Source organism: Piliocolobus tephrosceles, unplaced genomic scaffold (assembly GCF_002776525.5).
Source record: "Piliocolobus tephrosceles isolate RC106 unplaced genomic scaffold, ASM277652v3 unscaffolded_3845, whole genome shotgun sequence".
Classification (NCBI taxonomy): Eukaryota; Metazoa; Chordata; class Mammalia; order Primates; family Cercopithecidae; genus Piliocolobus; species Piliocolobus tephrosceles.
The window spans coordinates 4999-11257 of record NW_022322587.1 but is presented as its reverse complement, the minus strand read 5'-3'; the positions used below and the strand labels follow the sequence as shown (position 1 = coordinate 11257).

The following is a 6259-nucleotide window of genomic DNA, read 5'->3' as shown; positions in this document are numbered from 1 at the left end:
TAAATGATGAATTGATGGGTGCTGACGAGTTGATGGGTGCAGCACACCAACATGGCACATGTATACATATGTAACAAACCTGCACGTTATGCACATGTACCCTAGAACTTAAAGTATAATAATAAAAAAAAAGAAAATATGTCTAAACATGGGAATTTGTATATGTTATAATAAAATTGGTGTTTAAAATCTGTGGGATTGAGTCAAAGATATTCTTTATTACGAAGTAAGGGATCATGGCCTAGTCTTTTGCAAAATGTGAAAAAGGATCCCTTTTAAAATTATTATACTACAGTAAATTCTATATGGACACAAGATGCAAATGTAGAAAGTAAAGATGCCAAAATAGTACATGAAAATATGACAAAATGTTTTGTAGTATTGACATGTAACTCAGTATTCATACAGGGAAAGACTGATAAATTTGATTACACACAATATTGAAACTTATGTATGGAAAAATTTCATAAACAAAATTGGGAAGTATTTTGGAACAGACATGTTAATTTTATATGAGTGATACAATGCAACATAGGCTGTAGCAGCTTGGGGTTTTACAATCACAGGACTCTATTTTATTGATGACCAGCAGATGTGGGGTGAGGTTTTTTTGAGGTATGCATAGCAGACGGGCTCTAAATGGCAAAAATATGCTTGTTCGGGCTATTTTTAAAACAATTGGACGTGTAAAAATTGTATTTTACTACCAGCAGACTTAAGCTAATGGGTCTCAGCCTGCAGGGAAGAAATAATTAACCTAGGGACCAATACACATAGGCTATTTTTGGCTCGTTTATGTAACACTTCAATAAGATTAAAAAACAATTTGCAAAACAGAGTACATACTATGTTCCTATTTGTGTGAAAAATATCTGAGAGTATATGTATGTGTTTTCATTTCTCCTGGTGTATATATGTGTGTAGTACACAAGAGGAATAAATTTTGAAAGATGATCTTTATTAACAGAAATGTTTGGAGTGGGAATTGGACCAGAGGCAAAAACCAAAACAAAACAAAACAAAAAAAAAAACAAAACAAAAAACTCCATTTTTAAAAATGTTTTAACTCATCTATGTATTTTTCAAATTTTCTTTTACTCGGAATGTGTATTACTTATATACTTTTAAAAAGCTATTAGGCCAGGCACGGTGGCTCACACCTGTAATCCCAGCACTTTGGGAGGCTGAGGTGGGTGGATCACTTGAGCCCAGGAGTTTGAGACCAGCTTGGGCAACATAGTGAGACCCTGTCTCTACAAAAAATAAAAATTAGCTGGTTAGCTGTGTGTGGTGGCATGTGCCAATAGTCCTACCTACTTGGGAGGCTGAGGTGGAAGGATGGCTTTAGCTTGGGAGATCCGGGCTGCAGTGACCCATGATCACACCACTGCACCCCTACCTAAGACCCTGTCTCCAAAAAAAAAAAAAAAAAAAAAAACCTAGTTAATTTTTCATTAAAAATCCATTGAGATAGTTACTATTGTATTTTCTAAAGAAAATAATGATGTATGGGAACCACTTTTACATTAACATATTTCTACTGCTGTCTGAGTAGTAATAAAATATCACTAACACATTTCAACATTTCTTCTTGTGATCTTCATGGTTGGGTTTTCTCCAGCAATGTATGATGCTTGCTCTCATGATCTGCTTTATTGGTGTGCTTGGTTTAGACAGAAAGACTTCATAGATTTGGGATTTAGGACAAGAGGTGTGCTAAAACAGTTTTAAGAATAGGTTTATTTTTAGTGGTAGTTGATAATGTAAATAACATTGCAGTATGTAATTCAATCTCATTTCTTTTTTCAACGCTATATAATTTAGACTGCACTAATTTTGGCTTTTTCTCATCTAGCTGTTTCTTCAATATAAGTTTGTTACGATTTTGAGCCTTTGTTCTCTAATCTCAAAAAATGTGGATTCTTAATGGTTTGTGTGGTTGTATAGCATGCTCAGCCTCTGGAATCAGACAGTCCTCAGTTCTGAATTTTAGTCATTTAAGAACTGCATGGATTTGGGCAAGCTATTTAATCTCTTCTATGTCTTCTATGCTACAGCTTCCACATCTATATAATGGGGATAGTTGTAGTACCTACCTCATAGCACTTGTGAGAAATAAATGACATTTTCCATAAAAGCAAGGTATATGTACAAAAACAGACATATAGACCAATGGAACAGGATATAGAACCCAGAAATAAAGCTGCACACCTACAAACATCTGATCTTCAACACTAGTAAGCAATGTGGAAAGGACTACCTATTCAATAAATGGTGCTGGAATAACAGGCTAGCCATATGCAGAAGATCAAAACTGGACCCCTACCTTGCACCATATACAAAACTTAACTCAAGATGAATTAAAGACTGAAATGTAAGACCTAAAACTGTAGAAACCCTAGAAGAAAACCTAAGAAATACCATTCTGGACATCAGCCTGGGCAAAAACTTTGACTAAGTCTCCAAAAGCAATTGCAATAAAAACAAAAATTGACAAGTGGGACCGAATTAAACTACAGAGCTTCTGTACAGCAAAAGAAACTATTAATAGATTAAACAGACAACCTATAGAATGGGAGAAAATATTTTCAAACTATGCATCCTAGAAAGGCCTACTATCCAGAATGTATAAGGAGCATAAATGTTGAATTCAACAAGTAAAAAACAAATAACCCCATTAAAAATGGGCAAAGGTCATGAACAGACCTTTCTCAAAAGGAGACATACATGTGGCAAACAGATATATGAAAAAAATGCTCAACATCACTAATTATTAGAGTAATGTAAATCAAAATCACACTCAAAACCAGTGAGATTCATTGGTTAGAATGGTTATTATTAAAAAGACAAAAATAACAGATTTTGGCAAGGTTGTGGAGGAAAAGGACTGCTTATACACTGTGGGAATATAAATTAGTTCAGCCACTGAGAAAAGCAGTTTGGAGATTTCTCAAAGAACTTAGAACTACTATTTAACCCAGCAGTTCCATTACTGGTATATAACACCCCCAAAATAAATCATTCTACCAAAAAGACACATGAACTTGTATGTTCATCACAGCATTATTCACAATAGCAAAGACATGGAATGAACCTAGCTGCCCATCAACAGTGAAGTGGATAAAGAAATGTGGTATATATACACCATGGATTGCTGCACAGTCTTAAGAAATAACCAAATCATGTCCTTGCAGCAACATGGATGCAGCTGCAGGCAATTATCCTAAGCAAATTAATGCAGAAACAGAAGGCTAAATACTGAATGTTCTCACTTGTAAGTGGGAACTAAACATTGAATGCACATGGACATAAAGATAGGAACAACAGACACTGGGGATTACTAGAGGGGGAAGGGTGGGATGGAGAAGAGGTTTGAAAAACTACCTATTAGACACCATGCTCACTACCTGGGTGACGGGATCTTTTGTATGCCAAACCTCAGTGACATGCAATTTAGTCATGTAACAAACTTGCACATGGATATACTGAACCTAAAATAAAAGTTGGAAAAAAGCAGATGGAATAAAAATTAGTTCTAATTTGGAAATTGAAAGTTATTAATAGCATTTTCATTTTTTGATGGGTGTACATTTTATTGGAAACCTTAAATAATTTTCAGAAGACATCTTCAATCAAGTTTCTTGTGTGGCCTACACAGAAAACTGAAGCTTTTTGGATTAGGGGCAAGGAGACAGACAGTACAGAGGACAAGGACCCCTCACAATAAATGGCCTTCAGCTAGCTTTTGCCACAGCTTCTTCAATGGGTCCCAGCCTATAGAAGGTCTGTTCTGGGAGATGGTCATATTCACCTGGCAAAATCTGCTAGAATCCTTTGATGGTATCCTTCAGGGGTACCAGCTTCCTCATATGACCTGTAAAGACCTCAACAACCTGGAATGGCTGAGACAAGTAACGCTGTATTTTCTGTGCACAGGACATAGTCAATTTGTCATCCTGAGAAAGTTCATCCATACCCAGGATGGCAATGAGGCCTTGGAGGGATTTGTAGTCCTGTGGGATCTTTTGAACCCCATGGGCCACATCATAATGCTCATCGCCAACAATGTTGGGTTCTATGATACAAGAGGTGGAGTCTAGAGGATCCACAGCTGGACAGATGCCCAGTTCAGCAATGACATGGGACAGCACATCCAAATGAGCAAAAGTAGTAGCAGAGGCAGGGTCAGTCAGGTCATCAGCAGGGACATAGATAGCCTGTACAGAGGTGATAGATCCCTTCTTGGTGGTGGTAATTATTTCCTGCATAGTACTCATGTCAGTGGTCAGGGTAGGCTGATAGCCCACAGGAGAATGGATTCTGCCTGATAAGGCAGACACCTCTGCATGAGCCTGGATGAAGCAATAGATTTTATCAATAAATAGCAATACATCTTGACCTTCTTGATCTGTGAAGTATTCAACCACAATCAGTGCAGTCAGAGTTACCTGGGCACGAGCACCAGGTGGTTCAATCATTTGACATATACCAGCACTATCTTGGAGGTGGCATGTTTTAAGTTGATAACATCAGATCACAGAATAAATCATTGCCCTCACGGGTCCTGTCACCAACACCAGCAAACACCGAGTAACCACCATGGGCTTTGGCGACATTGCCTACTAACTCCATGATCACTACAGTCTTGCCAACTCCAGCACCACCAAAAAGTCAAATTTTGGCAACCTTGGCATAGGGAGCTAGCAGATCTGGTGACCTTGATATCAGTCACCAGAATTTCGTGCTCAACACTCATTTCCATGAACTCAGGAGCCTCAGCATGAACAGGAGAAAACTGTTTGGTTTTGATGAGACCTCTTTCATCAGGCTCCTTAATGACGTTCATGATTCTGCCCAAAGTCTCAGGACCAACAGAAATTTTGATTGGTGCACCAGAATCCAGGACTTTCTGGCCTCTAACCAAGCCTTCTGTACCACCCACAGCAGTGGTCCTTACTGTGCTCTCACCCAAATGCTGAGCCACCTCCAAAATCAGCCTGGTCTTCCTGCCTTGCACTTCCAGGGCATTTAGGATATCCCATCAAACTGGACATCCACCACTGCATTAATGACTGCCATGATGCCCCCGGTGAGAGCGTCTGCCTGCAACAAAGGAGATGCTTGTGCTGCATTGTCCCTGGCAGGATGGACTGCTGTGGGAATGGCCTGCAGTAAGAGCTGAGCTATGGATAGCGATGCTGAAGGACTGAGTCCCCGCAAGGTCCTAGAGACCGAGGCAGCAGCCGCAGGACCAACAAGACTCAACATGGTAGAGTCCGGGTGGAGTCTAGCACTTTCAATTTTGAAAGGTATTACTTTTGTAGAAACTGCCTTTTTTCCTGCAGAAAATCTCTAAAATGTGATCAAAACAACTCTTTCTAAATTTACTTACATTTCTTGAGCTAAGCCATGTACTATGTATTCAATTTTTCAATTTACATGCTTTGAAGAAATATGCATTTTGAGCATGTAAAAACATAGAGGTGGTTAAGAGCTTGGCATTAACTTACAATGGGTAAATGAAGAAGTGGTCAGAAATGTTTTTCTGATATTTCTAATTAAATTTGTTTTAAAAATAAACCGACTAATTACTCTGTCCATTTCAATTTGTGATTTTGCAGCAAATATTTATGGACTTTTATAAACCTTTTGTTATTTGTTTCCTTATTTGCTGTTATTGATCCTTAGAATACGGATTGGGTAATTCTTTCTTATAATTGAAGTCGAATATAGAGAAGAAGCCTACTGAAGAGCTTTATGATATCATGCTACACCAGATACTCAGTAAATAGCTGCATGATATATGAGTAATTATTTAAAACAGGCTTTACTTTTTAGAGACATTTTAGGTTCAAACTTGAGCAGAAATTATAGAGTTCCCTTCCATGCACAGACTCCTCCACAGTCAACATCCCACACCAGAGTGATACATTTTCTACAAATGGTGGAGCTACACTGATAACATTATCTCCGAAAGTCATGGCTTACATTAGAGTTCAGACTTGGTATTATACATTCTCTAAGTTTGGATAAATATATACTGACATGCATCTACCATTGTAGTATATGGAATAATTTCGCTGACCTAGAAATCCTCTGAGCTTTGACTATTCATCCGTTTCTCACCCCCGACACCTGGTAATCACTATCTTTTTATTGTCTCCGTAGTTTTGCCTTTTCCAGCATGTCACCTGTTGGAATCATACAGTATTCAACCTTTTTATATATGCTTATTTCACTTAGAAATATGCATTTGAAG

General features: G+C 38.0%; 1 pseudogene across 1 annotated transcript; it reads right to left on the bottom strand.

The window, feature by feature from the left end:
• Window positions 1-3734: 3734 nt before the first annotated feature.
• On the bottom strand, window positions 3735-5268 carry LOC111535626 (annotated as a pseudogene). Its single transcript, XR_002729517.1, has one exon. The product of XR_002729517.1 is annotated as an ATP synthase subunit beta, mitochondrial pseudogene (transcript).
• Window positions 5269-6259: the final 991 nt, after the last annotated feature.